At 56.3% G+C, this 19,806-nt stretch overlaps 1 protein-coding gene across 2 annotated transcripts in view; it reads left to right on the top strand.

Annotated features, from left to right (window-relative positions):
• LOC147107474 (myelin-associated glycoprotein-like) overlaps positions 1 to 19,806 on the top strand; it is a 247,690-nt gene that overhangs the window by 205,572 nt on the left and 22,312 nt on the right. The window lies entirely within an intron of this gene.

The following is a 19,806-nucleotide window of genomic DNA, read 5'->3' as shown; positions in this document are numbered from 1 at the left end:
CTGTTGGAGGGGCAGTACTGAGGGAGCACATCACTGTCGGAGGGGCAATACTGAGGCAGCACTGCACTGTCGCAGGGGCAGTACCAAGGGTGCGCTGCCCATGGGGAGGTGCAATACTGAGGGACCACTGCACTGTTACAGGGACAGTACTGAGGGAGAATGGCCCTGTCGTATCCACAGTATGGAGGGATTGCTGCTCTGTTGGAGGGGCAGTACTGAGGGAGCGTGGCCCTGTCAATTCCGCAGTACTGAGGGAGCACTGCACTGTCACAGGGGCAGTACTGAGGGAGTGCTGCACAGTCGGAGGGGCAGTACTGAGGCAGCGCTGCACTGTAGATGGGGCAATACTGAGGGAACGCTGCACTGTCGGATGGGTAATACTGAGGGAGTGCTGCAATGTTGGAGGGGCAGTAGTGAGGGAGCTCTGCACTGTCGGAGGGGCAGTACTGAGGGAGCGCTGCACTGTTGGAGGGGCAATACTGAGAGAACGCGGCTCTGTCGGAAGGGCAATGCTGAGTGCGTGCTGCTGTCGGAGGGGCAGAACTGAAGAAGTGCTGCATTGTTGGTGGGGCAATACAGAGGGAGCACTGCACGGTCGGATGGGAAGTACTGAGGGAACGGTGCACTGTCACAGGGGCAGGTCTGAGGGAGCGCTGCACTGTCGCAGGGGCAGTACTGAGGGAACGCTTCACTGTCAGTGGGGCAGTACTGAGGCAGCGCTGCACTGTCAGAAGTGCAATACTGAGGCATCACTGCACTGTTGGAGGGGCAGTACTGAGGGATCGCTGCACTGTTGGAGTGTCAGCACTGAGGGAGCACTGCACTGTCGGAGGGTCAGTACTGATCGAGCGCTGCACTGTCGAGGGGCAGGACAGAGGCAGCGCTGCACTGTCGCAGGGGCAGTACTGAGGGAGCGCTGCACTGTCGGAGGGGCAGTACTGAGGCAGCGTTGCACTGTAGTAGGGGCAATACTGAGGGAACGCTACACTGTCAGAAGGGCAATACTCAGGGAGTGCTGCAATGTTGGAGGGGCAGTACTGAGGGAGCGCAGCACTGTCGGAGGGGCAGTACTGAGGGAGCGCTGCACTGTCAGGGGGGCAGTACTGAGGGTGCGCTGCACTGTTGGAGGGGCAATACTGAGAGAATGCTGCTCTGTCAGAAAGGCAATACTGAGGGAGTGCTGCACTGTCGGAGGGTCAGTACTCAGGGAGCGCTGCACTGTCGGAGTGTCAGTACTGAGGGATCGCTGCACTCTCAGAGGGGCAGTACTGAGGAAGTGCTGCACTGTCGGAGGATCAGTACTGAGGGAGCGCTGCACTGTCGGAGGGTCAGTACTGAGGGAATGCTGCACTGTCAGAGTGACAATACGGAGGGAATGCTGCAGTGTCGGAGGGGGATTACTGAGCAAGTTATGCACTGTTGGAGGGGCAATACTGAGGGAATGCTGCAATGTTGGAGGGGCAGCACTGAGGGAGCGCTGCACTGTCGTGTCCGCAGTACTGAGGGAGCGCTGCACTGTTGGAGGGGCAATACTGAGAGAATGCTGCTCTGTCAGAAGGGCAATACTGAGGGACTGCTGCTCTGTTGGAGGGGCAGTACTGAGGGAGCACTGAACTGTTGGTGGGGCAGTACTGAAAGAATGCTGCTCTGTCAGAAGGGCAATACTGAGGGATGGCTGCACTGTCAGAGGGGCAGTACTGAGGGAGCGCTGCACCGTCGGAGGGTCAGTACTGAGGGAGCGCTGCACTGTCGGAGGGTCAGTACTGAGGGAAAGCTGCACTGTCGGAGCGGCAATACTGAGGGAACACTGCAGTTTCAGAGGGGGATTACTGAGGGAGATATGCACTGTTGGACGGGCAGTAATAAGGGAGCGCTGCACTGTTGGAGGAGCAGTACTGAGGGACCGCTGCACTGTCGGAGAGGCAGTCCTGAGGGAGTGCTGCACTGTGGGAGGGACAGTACTGAGGGAGCATTGAAATGTCGGTTGGGCAATACCGAGGGAACGCTGCACTGTCGGTGGGGTAATACTGAGTGAGCGCCGCACTGTTGAAAGGGCAGTACTGAGGAAATGCTGCACTGTCGGAGGGGCAGAACTGAGAGAACGCTGCACTGTCGGAGGGGCAGTACCGAGGGAATGCTGCACTGTGGGAGGGGCGGTACCGAGGGAGCACTGCACTGTCGGTGTGGCTGCACTGAGGGTATGCTGCACTTTCTGAAGGGCAATACTGATGGAGTGCTGCACTGTCGGAGAGGCAGTACTGAGGGAGCACATCACTGTCGGTGGGGCAATACTGAGGCAGTGCTGCACTGTCGCAGGGGCAGTACTGAGGGTGTGCTGCCCATGGGAAGGGGCAATACTGAGGGACCGCTGCACTGTTACAGGGACAGTACTGAGGGAGAATGGCCCTGTCGTATCCACAGTATGGAGGGATTGCTGCTCTGTTGGAGGGTCATTACTGAGGGACCGCCGCACTGTCGGATGGTCAGCAATGAGGTAATGCTGCACTGTCTGAAGGGCAATACCGATGGAGCGCTGCACTGTTGGAGGGGCCGTACTGAGGTAGAATGGCCCTGTCATATCCACAGTATGGAGGGAATGCTGTTCTGTTGGATGGGCACTACTGAGAGAACGTTGCTCTGTCGGAAGGGCAATACTGAGGGAGTGCTGCTCTGTTGGAGGTGCAGTACTGAGGGATCGCTGCACTGTCAGAGGGGCAGTACTGAGGGAACTTTGCAGTGTCAGAGTGGGATTACTGAGGGAGTTATGCACTGTTGGAGGGGCAGTAATGAGGAGCGCTGCACTCTTGGAGCGGCAGTACTGAGGACCGCTGCACTGTCGGAGAGGCAGTCCTGAAAGATAGCTGCACTGTGGGAGGGACAGTGCTGAGGGGGCACTGCAGGGTCAGTTGGTCAGTACAGAGAGCGCGCTGCACTATTTGGGCAGCATTACTGAGGGAGCTCTGCACTGCCATAGGGGCTGTACTGTCTGAAGGGCAATACTGATGGGGCATTGCACTGTGGGGGGGCAGTACTGAGGGAGTGCTGTACTGTCGGAGGGGCAGTACTGAGGGAACGCTGCACTGTCGGAGGGTAAGCACTGAGGGAGTGCTGCACTGTCGGAGGGGCTGTACTGAGGGAACGTTGCACTGTCGGACGGGCAATACTGAGGGAGCACTGCACTGTCAGAGGGGCAGTACCGACGGAATGCTGCGCTGTCTGAAGGGCAATACTGATGGAGCATTGCACTGTTGGAGGGGCAGTACTGAAGGAGCGTGGCCCTGTCGTATCCACAGTACAGAGGGGGCGCTGCACTGTTGGAGGGGCAATACTGAGAGAACGCTGCTTTGTCGGAAGGGCAATACTGAGGGATTGCTGCACTGTTGGATGGGCAGAACTGAGGGAGCGCTGCACTGTCGGAGGGTCAGTACTGAGGGAGCGCTGCACTGTCGGAGGGTCTGTAAAGAGGGAACGCTGCACTGTCGGAGGGGCAGTACTGAGGGAGCGCTGCACTGTTGGAGGGGCAATACTGAGAGAACGCGGCTCTGTCGGAAGGGCAATGCTGAGTGCGTGCTGCTGTCGGAGGGGCAGAACTGAAGAAGTGCTGCATTGTTGGTGGGGCAATACAGAGGGAGCACTGCACGGTCGGATGGGAAGTACTGAGGGAACGGTGCACTGTCACAGGGGCAGGTCTGAGGGAGCGCTGCACTGTCGCAGGGGCAGTACTGAGGGAGCGCTTCACTGTCAGTGGGGCAGTACTGAGGCAGCGCTGCACTGTCAGAAGTGCAATACTGAGGCATCACTGCACTGTTGGAGGGGCAGTACTGAGGGATCGCTGCACTGTTGGAGTGTCAGCACTGAGGGAGCACTGCACTGTCGGAGGGTCAGTACTGATCGAGCGCTGCACTGTCGAGGGGCAGGACAGAGGCAGCGCTGCACTGTCGCAGGGGCAGTACTGAGGGAGCGCTGCACTGTCGGAGGGGCAGTACTGAGGCAGCGTTGCACTGTAGTAGGGGCAATACTGAGGGAACGCTACACTGTCAGAAGGGCAATACTCAGGGAGTGCTGCAATGTTGGAGGGGCAGTACTGAGGGAGCGCAGCACTGTCGGAGGGGCAGTACTGAGGGAGCGCTGCACTGTCAGGGGGGCAGTACTGAGGGTGCGCTGCACTGTTGGAGGGGCAATACTGAGAGAATGCTGCTCTGTCAGAAAGGCAATACTGAGGGAGTGCTGCACTGTCGGAGGGTCAGTACTCAGGGAGCGCTGCACTGTCGGAGTGTCAGTACTGAGGGATCGCTGCACTCTCAGAGGGGCAGTACTGAGGAAGTGCTGCACTGTCGGAGGATCAGTACTGAGGGAGCGCTGCACTGTTGGAGGGTCAGTACTGAGGGAATGCTGCACTGTCAGAGTGACAATACGGAGGGAATGCTGCAGTGTCGGAGGGGGATTACTGAGCAAGTTATGCACTGTTGGAGGGGCAATACTGAGGGAATGCTGCAATGTTGGAGGGGCAGCACTGAGGGAGCGCTGCACTGTCGTGTCCGCAGTACTGAGGGAGCGCTGCACTGTTGGAGGGGCAATACTGAGAGAATGCTGCTCTGTCAGAAGGGCAATACTGAGGGACTGCTGCTCTGTTGGAGGGGCAGTACTGAGGGAGCACTGAACTGTTGGTGGGGCAGTACTGAAAGAATGCTGCTCTGTCAGAAGGGCAATACTGAGGGATGGCTGCACTGTCAGAGGGGCAGTACTGAGGGAGCGCTGCACCGTCGGAGGGTCAGTACTGAGGGAGCGCTGCACTGTCGGAGGGTCAGTACTGAGGGAAAGCTGCACTGTCGGAGCGGCAATACTGAGGGAACACTGCAGTTTCAGAGGGGGATTACTGAGGGAGATATGCACTGTTGGACGGGCAGTAATAAGGGAGCGCTGCACTGTTGGAGGAGCAGTACTGAGGGACCGCTGCACTGTCGGAGAGGCAGTCCTGAGGGAGTGCTGCACTGTGGGAGGGACAGTACTGAGGGAGCATTGAAATGTCGGTTGGGCAATACCGAGGGAACGCTGCACTGTCGGTGGGGTAATACTGAGTGAGCGCCGCACTGTTGAAAGGGCAGTACTGAGGAAATGCTGCACTGTCGGAGGGGCAGAACTGAGAGAACGCTGCACTGTCGGAGGGGCAGTACCGAGGGAATGCTGCACTGTGGGAGGGGCGGTACCGAGGGAGCACTGCACTGTCGGTGTGGCTGCACTGAGGGTATGCTGCACTTTCTGAAGGGCAATACTGATGGAGTGCTGCACTGTCGGAGAGGCAGTACTGAGGGAGCACATCACTGTCGGTGGGGCAATACTGAGGCAGTGCTGCACTGTCGCAGGGGCAGTACTGAGGGTGTGCTGCCCATGGGAAGGGGCAATACTGAGGGACCGCTGCACTGTTACAGGGACAGTACTGAGGGAGAATGGCCCTGTCGTATCCACAGTATGGAGGGATTGCTGCTCTGTTGGAGGGTCATTACTGAGGGACCGCCGCACTGTCGGATGGTCAGCAATGAGGTAATGCTGCACTGTCTGAAGGGCAATACCGATGGAGCGCTGCACTGTTGGAGGGGCCGTACTGAGGTAGAATGGCCCTGTCATATCCACAGTATGGAGGGAATGCTGTTCTGTTGGATGGGCACTACTGAGAGAACGTTGCTCTGTCGGAAGGGCAATACTGAGGGAGTGCTGCTCTGTTGGAGGTGCAGTACTGAGGGATCGCTGCACTGTCAGAGGGGCAGTACTGAGGGAACTTTGCAGTGTCAGAGTGGGATTACTGAGGGAGTTATGCACTGTTGGAGGGGCAGTAATGAGGAGCGCTGCACTCTTGGAGCGGCAGTACTGAGGACCGCTGCACTGTCGGAGAGGCAGTCCTGAAAGATAGCTGCACTGTGGGAGGGACAGTGCTGAGGGGGCACTGCAGGGTCAGTTGGTCAGTACAGAGAGCGCGCTGCACTATTTGGGCAGCATTACTGAGGGAGCTCTGCACTGCCATAGGGGCTGTACTGTCTGAAGGGCAATACTGATGGGGCATTGCACTGTGGGGGGGCAGTACTGAGGGAGTGCTGTACTGTCGGAGGGGCAGTACTGAGGGAACGCTGCACTGTCGGAGGGTAAGCACTGAGGGAGTGCTGCACTGTCGGAGGGGCTGTACTGAGGGAACGTTGCACTGTCGGACGGGCAATACTGAGGGAGCACTGCACTGTCAGAGGGGCAGTACCGACGGAATGCTGCGCTGTCTGAAGGGCAATACTGATGGAGCATTGCACTGTTGGAGGGGCAGTACTGAAGGAGCGTGGCCCTGTCGTATCCACAGTACAGAGGGGGCGCTGCACTGTTGGAGGGGCAATACTGAGAGAACGCTGCTTTGTCGGAAGGGCAATACTGAGGGATTGCTGCACTGTTGGATGGGCAGAACTGAGGGAGCGCTGCACTGTCGGAGGGTCAGTACTGAGGGAGCGCTGCACTGTCGGAGGGTCTGTAAAGAGGGAACGCTGCACTGTCGGCGCGGCAATACTGGGGGAACGCTGAAGTGTCAGAGGGGGATTACTGAGGGAGTTATGCACTGTTGGAGGGGCAGTAATGAGGGAGCGCTGCACTGTTGGAGCAGCAGTACTGAGGGATCGCTGCACTGTCAGAGATGCAGTCCTGAAGGAGTGATGCACTGTGGGAGGGACAGTACTTATGGAGCACTGCAGTGTCTCTTGGGCAATACTGAGGGAGTGCTGCAATGTCTGAGCGGCAATACTGAGGGAGCGCTGCACTGTCGGAGGGGCAATACTGAGGGAGCGCTGCACTGTCTGAGCGGCAATACTGAGGGAACGCTGCACTGTTGGAGGGGCAGTAAAGAGGGAGCGATGCACTGTTGGAGACGCAATACTGAGGGACCGCTGCACTGTTGGAAGGGCAGTACTGCAGGCGCGCTGCACTGTCGGAGGTCAGTACTGAGGGAGCACTGCGCTGTCGGTGGGGCAGTACTCAGGGAATGCCGCACATTCTGAAGGGCAATACCGAGGGAACGCTGCACTGTCGGAGGGGCAGTACTAAGGGAGCGCTGCACTTTCGGAGCTGCAGTACAGAGGGAGCACTGCACTGTCAGTGTCAATACTGAGGGAGCGCTGCACTGTCGGAAGGGCAATACTGAGGGAGCACAGAACTGTCGGAGGGGCAGTACTGAGGGAGCGCTGCACTGTCGGAGGGGCAGTACTGAGGGAGCACATCACTGTCGGAGGGGCAATACTGAGGCAGTGCTGCACTGTCGCAGGGGCAGTGCTGAGAGTGCGATGCACATGGGGAGGTGCAATACTGAGGGACCACTGCACTGTTACAGGGACAGTACTGAGGGAGAATGGCCCTGTCATATCCACAGTATGGAGGGATTGCTGCTCTGTTGGAGGGGCAGTACTGAGGGAGCGTGGCCCTGTCGATTCCACAGTACTGAGGGAGCACTGCACTGTCACAGGGGCAGCACTGAGGGAGCGCTGCACAGTCGGAGGGGCAGAACTGAGGCAGCACTACACTGTAGGAGGGGCAATACTGAGGGAATGCTGCACTGTCGGATGGGTAATACTGAGGGAGTGCTGCAATGTTGGAGGGGCAGTACTGAGGGAGCGCTGCACTGTCGGAGGGGCAGTACTGAGGGAGCACTGCACTGTTGGAGGGGCGATACTGAGAGAACGTGGCTCTGTCGGAAGGGCAATACTGAGGGCGTGCTGCTGTCGGAGGGGCAGAACTGAAGAAGTGCTGCATTGTTGGTGGGGCAATACAGCGGGAGCACTGCACGGTCGGATGGGCAGTACTGAGGGAATGGTGCACTGTCACGGGGCAGGTCTGAGGGAGCGCTGCACTGTCGCAGGGGCAGTACTGAGGGAGCGCTTCACTGTCGGTGGGGCATTACTGAGGCAGCGCTGCACTGTCAGAAGGGCAATACTGAGGCATCACTGCACTGTTGGAGGGGCAGTACTGAGGGATCGCTGCACTGTTGGAGTGTCAGCACTGAGGGAGCACTGCACTGTCAGAGGGTCAGTACTGATCGAGCACTGCACTGTCGAGGGGCTGTACTGAGGGAGCGCTGCACTGTTGGAGGGTCAGTACTGAGAGAGCGCTGCACTGTCAGAAGGGCAATACGGAGGGAGCACTGCACTGTTGGAGGGGCAGTACTGAAGGAGTGCTGCACTGTCAGAGGGTCAGTGCTGAGGGAGCACTGCACTGTCGGAAGGTCAGTACTGAGGGAGCACTGCACTGTCGGAGGGTCAGTACTGATGGTGCGCTGCACTGTCGAGGGGCAGTACTAAGGGAGCACTGCACTGTCGGAGGGTCAGTACTGAGAGAGCGCTGCACTGTCAGAAGGGCAATACGGAGGGAGCACTGCACTGTCAGTGGGGCAGTACTGAGGGAGCGCTGCACTGTCAGAGGGTCAGTTCTGAGTGAGCACTGCACTGTCGGAGGGTCAGTACTGAAGGAGCACTGCACTGTCGGAGGGGCAGTACTGAGGGAATGCTGCACAGGCGGAGGGACAATACTGAGGGAACGCTGAAATTTCGGAAGGGCTATACTGAGGGAGCACATCAATGTCTGAGCAGCAATACTGAGGGAACGCTGCACTGTTGCAGGGACAGTACTGAGGGTGCGCTGCCCATGGGGAGGGGCAATACTGAGGGACTGCTGCACTGTTACAGGGGCAGTACTGAGGGAGCGTGTCTCTGTCGATTTTGCAGTATTGAGGGAGCACTGCACTGTCGCAGGGGCAGGACTGAGGCAGCGTTGCACTGTCGCAGGGGCAGTACTGAGGCAGCGCTGCACTGTAGGAGGAGCAATACTGAGGGAACGCTGCACTGTCGGATGTGCAATACTCAGGGAGTGCTGCAATGTTGGAGGGGCAGTACTGAGGGAGCGCTGCACTGTTGTATCCGCAGCACTGAGGGAGCACTGCACTGTCGGAGGGGCAGTACTGAAGGAGCACTGCACTGTTGGACGGGCAGTACTGAGGGAGCGCTGCACTGTTGGTGGGGCAGTACTGAAGGAATGCTGCACTGTCGGAGGGGCAGTACTGAAGGAGCACTGCACTGTTGGACGGGCAGTACTGAGGGAGCGCTGCACTGTTGGTGGGGCAGTACTGAAGGAATGCTGCACTGTCGGAAAGGAAATACTGAGGGATCGCTGCACTGTCAGAGGGGCAGTACTGAGGGAGCGCAGCACTGTCGGAGGGCCAGCACTGAGGGAGCGCTGCACAGTCGGAGGTTCATTCCTGAGGGAACGCTGCACTGTTGGAGCGGCAATAATGAGGGAACGCTGCAGTGTCGGAGGGGTATTACTGAGGGAGTTCTGCACTGTTGCAAGGGCAGTAATGAGGGAACACTGCAGTGTCGGTTGGGCAGTACTGAGGGAGCGCTGCACTGTCGGAGGGGCAGTACTGAGGGAGCACTGCACTGTTGGAGGGGCGATACTGAGAGAACGTGGCTCTGTCGGAAGGGCAATACTGAGGGCGTGCTGCTGTCGGAGGGGCAGAACTGAAGAAGTGCTGCATTGTTGGTGGGGCAATACAGCGGGAGCACTGCACGGTCGGATGGGCAGTACTGAGGGAATGGTGCACTGTCACGGGGCAGGTCTGAGGGAGCGCTGCACTGTCGCAGGGGCAGTACTGAGGGAGCGCTTCACTGTCGGTGGGGCATTACTGAGGCAGCGCTGCACTGTCAGAAGGGCAATACTGAGGCATCACTGCACTGTTGGAGGGGCAGTACTGAGGGATCGCTGCACTGTTGGAGTGTCAGCACTGAGGGAGCACTGCACTGTCAGAGGGTCAGTACTGATCGAGCACTGCACTGTCGAGGGGCTGTACTGAGGGAGCGCTGCACTGTTGGAGGGTCAGTACTGAGAGAGCGCTGCACTGTCAGAAGGGCAATACGGAGGGAGCACTGCACTGTTGGAGGGGCAGTACTGAAGGAGTGCTGCACTGTCAGAGGGTCAGTGCTGAGGGAGCACTGCACTGTCGGAAGGTCAGTACTGAGGGAGCACTGCACTGTCGGAGGGTCAGTACTGATGGTGCGCTGCACTGTCGAGGGGCAGTACTAAGGGAGCACTGCACTGTCGGAGGGTCAGTACTGAGAGAGCGCTGCACTGTCAGAAGGGCAATACGGAGGGAGCACTGCACTGTCAGTGGGGCAGTACTGAGGGAGCGCTGCACTGTCAGAGGGTCAGTTCTGAGCGAGCACTGCACTGTCGGAGGGTCAGTACTGAAGGAGCACTGCACTGTCGGAGGGGCAGTACTGAGGGAATGCTGCACAGGCGGAGGGACAATACTGAGGGAACGCTGAAATTTCGGAAGGGCTATACTGAGGGAGCACATCAATGTCTGAGCAGCAATACTGAGGGAACGCTGCACTGTTGCAGGGACAGTACTGAGGGTGCGCTGCCCATGGGGAGGGGCAATACTGAGGGACTGCTGCACTGTTACAGGGGCAGTACTGAGGGAGCGTGTCTCTGTCGATTTTGCAGTATTGAGGGAGCACTGCACTGTCGCAGGGGCAGGACTGAGGCAGCGTTGCACTGTCGCAGGGGCAGTACTGAGGCAGCGCTGCACTGTAGGAGGAGCAATACTGAGGGAACGCTGCACTGTCGGATGTGCAATACTCAGGGAGTGCTGCAATGTTGGAGGGGCAGTACTGAGGGAGCGCTGCACTGTTGTATCCGCAGCACTGAGGGAGCACTGCACTGTCGGAGGGGCAGTACTGAAGGAGCACTGCACTGTTGGACGGGCAGTACTGAGGGAGCGCTGCACTGTTGGTGGGGCAGTACTGAAGGAATGCTGCACTGTCGGAGGGGCAGTACTGAAGGAGCACTGCACTGTTGGACGGGCAGTACTGAGGGAGCGCTGCACTGTTGGTGGGGCAGTACTGAAGGAATGCTGCACTGTCGGAAAGGAAATACTGAGGGATCGCTGCACTGTCAGAGGGGCAGTACTGAGGGAGCGCAGCACTGTCGGAGGGCCAGCACTGAGGGAGCGCTGCACAGTCGGAGGTTCATTCCTGAGGGAACGCTGCACTGTTGGAGCGGCAATAATGAGGGAACGCTGCAGTGTCGGAGGGGTATTACTGAGGGAGTTCTGCACTGTTGCAAGGGCAGTAATGAGGGAACACTGCAGTGTCGGTTGGGCAGTACTGAGGGAGCGCTGCACTGTCGGAGGGGCAGTACTGAGGGAGCACTGCACTGTTGGAGGGGCGATACTGAGAGAACGTGGCTCTGTCGGAAGGGCAATACTGAGGGCGTGCTGCTGTCGGAGGGGCAGAACTGAAGAAGTGCTGCATTGTTGGTGGGGCAATACAGCGGGAGCACTGCACGGTCGGATGGGCAGTACTGAGGGAATGGTGCACTGTCACGGGGCAGGTCTGAGGGAGCGCTGCACTGTCGCAGGGGCAGTACTGAGGGAGCGCTTCACTGTCGGTGGGGCATTACTGAGGCAGCGCTGCACTGTCAGAAGGGCAATACTGAGGCATCACTGCACTGTTGGAGGGGCAGTACTGAGGGATCGCTGCACTGTTGGAGTGTCAGCACTGAGGGAGCACTGCACTGTCAGAGGGTCAGTACTGATCGAGCACTGCACTGTCGAGGGGCTGTACTGAGGGAGCGCTGCACTGTTGGAGGGTCAGTACTGAGAGAGCGCTGCACTGTCAGAAGGGCAATACGGAGGGAGCACTGCACTGTTGGAGGGGCAGTACTGAAGGAGTGCTGCACTGTCAGAGGGTCAGTGCTGAGGGAGCACTGCACTGTCGGAAGGTCAGTACTGAGGGAGCACTGCACTGTCGGAGGGTCAGTACTGATGGTGCGCTGCACTGTCGAGGGGCAGTACTAAGGGAGCACTGCACTGTCGGAGGGTCAGTACTGAGAGAGCGCTGCACTGTCAGAAGGGCAATACGGAGGGAGCACTGCACTGTCAGTGGGGCAGTACTGAGGGAGCGCTGCACTGTCAGAGGGTCAGTTCTGAGCGAGCACTGCACTGTCGGAGGGTCAGTACTGAAGGAGCACTGCACTGTCGGAGGGGCAGTACTGAGGGAATGCTGCACAGGCGGAGGGACAATACTGAGGGAACGCTGAAATTTCGGAAGGGCTATACTGAGGGAGCACATCAATGTCTGAGCAGCAATACTGAGGGAACGCTGCACTGTTGCAGGGACAGTACTGAGGGTGCGCTGCCCATGGGGAGGGGCAATACTGAGGGACTGCTGCACTGTTACAGGGGCAGTACTGAGGGAGCGTGTCTCTGTCGATTTTGCAGTATTGAGGGAGCACTGCACTGTCGCAGGGGCAGGACTGAGGCAGCGTTGCACTGTCGCAGGGGCAGTACTGAGGCAGCGCTGCACTGTAGGAGGAGCAATACTGAGGGAACGCTGCACTGTCGGATGTGCAATACTCAGGGAGTGCTGCAATGTTGGAGGGGCAGTACTGAGGGAGCGCTGCACTGTTGTATCCGCAGCACTGAGGGAGCACTGCACTGTCGGAGGGGCAGTACTGAAGGAGCACTGCACTGTTGGACGGGCAGTACTGAGGGAGCGCTGCACTGTTGGTGGGGCAGTACTGAAGGAATGCTGCACTGTCGGAGGGGCAGTACTGAAGGAGCACTGCACTGTTGGACGGGCAGTACTGAGGGAGCGCTGCACTGTTGGTGGGGCAGTACTGAAGGAATGCTGCACTGTCGGAAAGGAAATACTGAGGGATCGCTGCACTGTCAGAGGGGCAGTACTGAGGGAGCGCAGCACTGTCGGAGGGCCAGCACTGAGGGAGCGCTGCACAGTCGGAGGTTCATTCCTGAGGGAACGCTGCACTGTTGGAGCGGCAATAATGAGGGAACGCTGCAGTGTCGGAGGGGTATTACTGAGGGCGTTCTGCACTGTTGCAAGGGCAGTAATGAGGGAACACTGCAGTGTCGGTTGGGCAGTACTGAGGGAGCGCTGCACTGTCTGAATGTCTGAAGGACAATACTGAGGGAGCGCTGCACTGTCGAAGGGGCAATACTGAGGGAGCGCTGCCCTGTCTGAGTGGCAATACAGAGGGAGCGCTGCACTGTCGGAGGGGCAGTACTGAGGGAATGCTGCACTGCTGGAGAGGCAGTACTGAGGGAATGCTGCACTGTCAGAGGGGCAGAACTGAGAGAACGCTGCACTGTGGGAGGGGCAGTACCGAGGGAGCACTGCACTGTCGGTGTGGCTGTACTGAGGGTATGCTGCACTGTCTGAAGGGCAATACTGATGGAGCGCTGCACTGTCAGCGGGGCAATACTGAGGCAGCGCTGCACTATCACAGGGGCAGTACTGAGGGTGTGGTGCCCATGGGAAGGAGCAATACTGAGGGACCGCTGCACTGTTACAGGGACAGTACTGAGGGAGAATGGCCCTGTCGTATCCACAGTATGGAGGGATTGCTGCTCTGTTGGAGGGGCAGTACTGAGGGAGCGCTGCACTGTGGGAGGGGCAGTACTGAGGGACCGCTGCACTGTCGGATGGTCAGCACTGAGGGAATGCTGCACTGTCTGAATGGCAATACTGATGAAGCGCTGCACTGTTGGAGGGGCAGTACTGAGGCAGAATGGCCCTGTCGTATCCACAGTATGGAGGGAGCGCTGTACTGTTGGAGGGGCAATAATGAGAGAACGCTGCTCTGTCGGAAGGGCAATACTGAGGGAGTGCTGCTCTGTTGGTGGGGCAGTACTGAAGGAATGCTGCACTGTCGGAAGGGCAATACTGAGGGATCACTGCACTGTCAGAGGGGCAGTAATGAGGAAACTTTGCAGTGTCGGAGGGGGATTACTGAGGGAGTTATGCACTGTTGGAGGGGCAGTAATGAGGGAGCGCTGCACTCTTGGAGCGGCAGTACTGAGGAACCGCTGCACTGTCAGAGAGGCAGTCCTGAAGGATTGCTGCACTGTGGGAGGGACAGTGCTGAGGGGGCACAGCAGTGTCGGTTGGTCAGTACTGAGGGTGCGCTGCACTATCTGAGCAGCAATACTGAGGGAGCGCTGCACTGTCGGAGGGGCTGTACTGACGGAATGCTGCACTGTCTGATGGGCAATACTGATGGAGCGTTGCACTGTCGGAGGGGCAGTACCGAGGGAGTGCTGCACTGTGGGAGAGGCAGTACTGAGGGAGTGGGGCAGTACTGAGGGAACGCTGCACTGTCGGAGGGTCAGCACTGAGGGAGTGCTGCACTGTCGGAGGGGCTGTACTGAGGGAATGTTGCACTGTCGGAGGGGCAATACTGAGGGAGCACTGCACTGTCGGAGGGGCAGTACTGAGGGAAGGCTGCACTGTCTGAAGGGCAATACTGATGGAGCATTGCACTGTTGGAGGGGCAGTACTGAGGGAGTGTGGCCCTGTCGTATCCACAGTACGGAGGGAGCGCTGCACTGTTGGAGGGGCAATACTGAGAGAACGCTGCTCTGTCAGAAGGGCAATACTGAGGGAGTGCTGCTCTGTTGGAGGTGCAGTGCTGAGGAGGAACTGCACTGTTAGTGGGGCAGTACTGAAGGAATGCTGCACTGTCAGAAGGGCAATACTGAGGGATCGCTGCACTGTCGGAGAGGCAGAACTGAGGGAGCGCTGCACTGTCAGAGTGGCAATACTGTGGGAATGCTGAAGTATCAGAGGGGGATTACTGAGGGAATTATGCACTGTTGGAGGGGCAATAATGAGGGAGCGCTGCACTGTTGGAGGGGCAGTACTGAGGGAATGCTGCACTGTCGGAGGGGCAGTACTGAGGGAACGCTGCACTGTCGGAGGGGCAGAACTGAGAAAACGCTGCTCTGTCAGAGGGGCAGTACTGAGGGAATGCTGCACTGTCGGGTGTCAATACTGAGGAAGCACGGCACTGTCGGACGGACAGTACTGAGGGAGTACATCACTGTCGGTGGCACAATACTGAGGCAGCGCTGCACTGTCGCAGGGGCAGTACTGAGGGTGTGCTGCCCATGGGAAGGGGCAATAATGAGGGACCGCGGCACTGTTACAGGGACAGTACTGAGGGAACGTGGCCCTGTCGATTCCACATTACTGAGGGAGCGCTGCACTGTCAGTGTGGCTGTACTGAGGGTATGCTGCACTGTCTGAAGGGCAATACTGATGGAGCACTGCACTGTCGGAGGGGCAGTACTGAGGGAGTACATCACAGTCAGCGGGGCAATACTGAGGCAGCGCTGCACTGTTGCAGGGGCAGTACTGAGGGAGTGCTGCACTGTTGGAGGGGCAATACTGAGAGAACGTTGCTCTATCGAAAGGGCAATACTGAGGGATTGCTGCTCTGTTGGAGGGGCAGTACTGAGGGAGCGCTGCACTGTGTGAGGGGCAGTACTGAGGGACCGCTGCACTGTCAGTGGGTCAGCGCTGAGGGAATGCTGCACTGTCTGAAGGGCAATACTGATGGAGCGCTGCACTGTTGGAGGGGCAGTACTGAGGGAGCATGGCCCTGTCATATCCACAGTGTGGAGGGAACACTGCACTGTTGGAGGGGCAATACTGAGAGAACGCTGCTCTGTCCGAAGAGCAATACTGAGGGAGTGCTGCTCTGTTGGAGCTGCAGTACTGAGGGAGAACTGTACTGTTGGTGGGGCAGTACTGAAGGAATGCTGCACTGTCGGAAGGGCAATACTGAGGGATCGCTGCACTGTCGGAGGGGCAGAACTGAGGGAGCACTGCACTGTCGGAGGGTCAGTACTGAAAGAGCGCTGCATTGTCGGAGGGTCTGTACTGAGGGAATGCTGAAGTGTCGGAGGGGGATTACTGAGGGAGCGCTGCACAGTTGGAGCGGCAGTACCGAGGGAGCGCTGCACTGTCAGAGAGGCAGTCCTGAAGGAGTGCTGCACTGTGGGAGGGACAGTACTTACGGAGCACTGCAGTGTCGGTTGGGCAGTACTGAGGGCGCGCTGCACTGTCTGAGCGGCAATACTGAGGGAGCACTGCACTGTCGGAGGGGCAGTACCAAGGGAGTGCTGCACTGTGGGAGAGGCAGTACTGAGGGAGTGGGGCAGTACTGAGGGAATGCTGCACTGTCGGAGGGTCAGCACTGAGGGAGTGCTGCACTGTCGGAGGGGCTGTTGTAAGAGCCATGAAAGCTTAAGAAAATACTTTAAAATAGTGGTTAAATGGCATAATACAGTTAATTTACCTGACCGACTTATTGTATTAAGAAACCCCCTATTTTCTTGCTCCAGTAGTATTGTCCGAGACACCCCCTTCATTCTTGCCACAATGGTACAGTCCCTAAGCCACACATGGTGTGCAGCCATTTTACAGTTTAAACTGCTCGTGGCTGAAGGAGGCAGAAGTTGTGAGGTTTGGAGCAATACAGTTTTTGACCGTGTTCGTTTATACGTGTTTGCTTTGTAATTCCGTTTGTTAAGTGTTATAGTAAACAGTTTAAAAGACAAAGCTACGTTTGGGAACGTTTTATTTCGACACGCGTCTACTCGTTGTTAAAAGCCCCACAGCTCAGTGGCTGCCTGTTTGGAAACTAAGAAGCGCCACTACATTAGTCAAAAACTTGCTCCCTAAGAAGGAAAGGACGGAATCGTCGGCGAACGTATACATCAATGGTCACGGAGCCAGACGACAATATAAGAAAGCGAAGGTACAGTGACTGTTACTTGCTTTGTTCATTCTATTGAGAAGCTAAATAAGAGCTGCGGGTAAAATGGCCGAGGCCTTACGGAGCCAGGAGCTTCCATCAGCCAGAAGGATTGCTGGCCAAAAGAGGGAAATAAAGCTCACCCCAAAGGCAATGGAAGAGAAGTTACATAGAAGCATAGGTGCAAGGAAGGCTAAATTAGCTCAGATAACTGGAAAAATGAAGATAATTGATCGTCTCATGGAAGATAATGCGAATATTAAGAAAGCTGAAGACATAATGTATTACGATTTCTCCAAGCTGCATGAAGAATTTAATGTACTCAATGAAGATGTATTAGCACTTCTGTCTGAAGAAGAGGGAAACGCTGATCAGCACAACTGGTTTGATCTTAAATCAACCAGCATTAAGGACTATATCAAGGTCACAGAACAGTGGATGTTAAAGATTCGTCAAGATGCTGATACAGCAGAGAAAGATAAAGTTGACGATGAAGTCGGACCAGACGATAGCATTTCAGAGACTTCCGCCAGACCGAGCAAAAATCGAAAAGAAGGTAGCTCTGTTTCTGGACGCAGGTCAGTCGCTTCTACCGCAAGCTCGTCGCGACGCATGAGAGCGGAGGTTGAACGGGCGGCGTTGATGGCACACGCAGCATCTTTAGCGGAGAAGCAAGCTCTTGAACGGGAAGAGGCCCAACTGCAGGTCCAAGAGGCCCAACTGCAGGCCCAACAGGCCCAACAGGCCCAACTGCAGGCCCAAGTGCAGGCCCAACAGGCCCAGGTGCAGGCAAAGAAAGAACAGCTGGAGATAAAAACAGCTATAGCAGTCTCAGACGCCAGGTTGAGTGCGTACAAAGATTATGAAGGCTCACGGGACGGCGGGAGCGAATACTGCCAGTCAATGTTGTCACATAGAGTTGGATCCAGGGCACCTTCAAGAGTTACAAGAGAGCCCGAAGGCAATCCCCTGGCATTACAGCATGGAAAAGTGGCCTCTCCACTAACAGGAGCACGTGATGCTACCCCAGACGTCAGACGGTCTAGACTAGACCCTGCTGATGACCACCAGAGGCCTGAAGACACAGGGAGAAGCCTATACCGAGTGATGCAACGTCAGAACGAAATTACAGAGATGCTTGTAAAACAACAGAATCTGTTTCGACTCCCTCAAAGAGACATACCAGTGTTCCAAGGCGACCCACTCAAGTATAAGCCCTTCATCAGATCCTTTGAACAAGCCATTGACTCCAAAACAGAGAGCAGCAGTGATAAGTTGTACTACCTGGGACAGTACACCAGTGGTAAAACACAAGACCTGGTCAGAAGCTGTGAACACATGAGACCGGACCGGGGATACATAGAAGCCAGGAAGTTGCTGCAGGAGCACTATGGTAACGAGCTGAAGATAGCCACTGCATATATTGAAAAGGCTACCAAGTGGCCACAGATCAGATCGGAGGACAGAGAGGCATTGAACGCATATGTTCTTTTCCTCATAGGATGTCGCAACACCATGGAGGATGTTGAATTCATGGAAGAGATGGACAACCCGACGACTATGAGAATCATCATCTCTAAGCTTCCTTACAGGATGAGAGAACAATGGAGAAGAACAGCCTTTGAGATAATGGAGAGACGGAAAAGTAGAGCCAGGTTTGCAGACTTAGTGAATTTCATAGACAAACAGGCTAAAATTGCTAGGGACCCATTGTTTGGAAACATCCAGGATGTCAGCCCGACCACCGATGGAAGAGTGAAAGCCAAGCCTGTTGAATCAAAGACTCTCAGGAAAGGTGGTTCCAGGGGAAGCAGCTTTGCAACTATCGTCACCCAGACCGAGGAAGAAAGGCCCCAGAACTCATCTCCCAAAAAGAGCAGCACAGTGACGTCTGCTAATGCCTTTCAGAAGCTATGCTTATTCTGCCAGAAGAATCATACATTGGATTTCTGCAGCGACATCAAAGCACAGCCACATAAGGACAGAATCGAATTCCTGAAGTACAACGGCCTATGTTTTGGATGTCTCTCTCAGGGGCACCTGAGTAGAAACTGTAAGCAAAGAACAACATGCAGAGAGTGCACTCAGAAACATCCCAGTCTGCTGCATATCCATAAAGAAGAACAAGTCTCTAAGAAGAGTGAAGAAAACAATACCGACGAGAAGGTTGTTTCAAGTGCTCTGGTGTCACTAGAACCAGAGACTTGTGGACTCACTGGGGCCGGTGACAGTGACTGTATTCTTGCCATCGTACCAGTAAAGATCAAGTCTAAGAGGAGCGAGAAGCTTGTGGAGACTTACGCCTTCGTGGATCCAGGTAGCTCAGCAACGTTCTGCACAGAATCACTCATGCGACAGCTGAACGTTAGAGGCAGAAGAACAGAAATCCTATTACGCACCATGGGTCATGAGAAGTCAATGCAAAGTTATATCCTGTCAGACTTAGAAGTGTGTGGACTTGAAGAGAAGGACTTCATAGACCTGCCTAATGTTTTCACACAGAGGGAGATTCCTGTTAGAATAGGGAACTTAGCCCTGCAGAAGGATGTGGATAGATGGCCTTACCTAGAAAAGGTGCGTCTCCCATACATTGAAGCAGAAATTGGCCTATTAATTGGAACCAATGCCTACAAAACTATGGAGCCATGGCAGGTGATAAACAGCAAGGATGACGGACCCTACGCCGTCAGGACAGCCCTTGGATGGGTAGTCAATGGACCGGTAAGGAGAGATGATGGCAACAAGTCGAACAAGGAGGAACGACAAAACGTCACAGTTAATCGCATCTCTATCGCAAGCATTGAAGAGCTGTTGATACAGCAGTTCAACGCAGACTTCTCAGAACGCAGCTGTGAGGAAAGGACAGAGATGTCACAAGAAGACCATCAGTTCATGGACTTGATGACAAGGTCTACACAGTTCATTGATGGCCACTATCACATTGGTTTGCCACTGAGAAGACAGACCGCGAAGATGCCGAACAATCGCTGCATAGCAGAACAACGCGCCATCAGTCTAAAGAGAAAGCTGAACAAGAACCCCGACTTTCACGAAGACTACAAAGGCTTCATGAGAAACATCATAGCGAAAGGCTATGCTGTAAAAGTGCCCGAGGAACAGTTGAACAGAGACGATGGAAGGGTCTGGTACATTCCTCATCACGGTGTGTATCAC

This window comes from Somniosus microcephalus, chromosome 14 (genome assembly GCF_052327205.1).
Source record: "Somniosus microcephalus isolate GS21.2 chromosome 14, FLI_Smic_1.0, whole genome shotgun sequence".
NCBI classification, from domain to species: Eukaryota; Metazoa; Chordata; class Chondrichthyes; order Squaliformes; family Somniosidae; genus Somniosus; species Somniosus microcephalus.
Note: the sequence above shows the minus strand (reverse complement) of the source record. Positions and strands in the feature narration are given on the sequence as shown.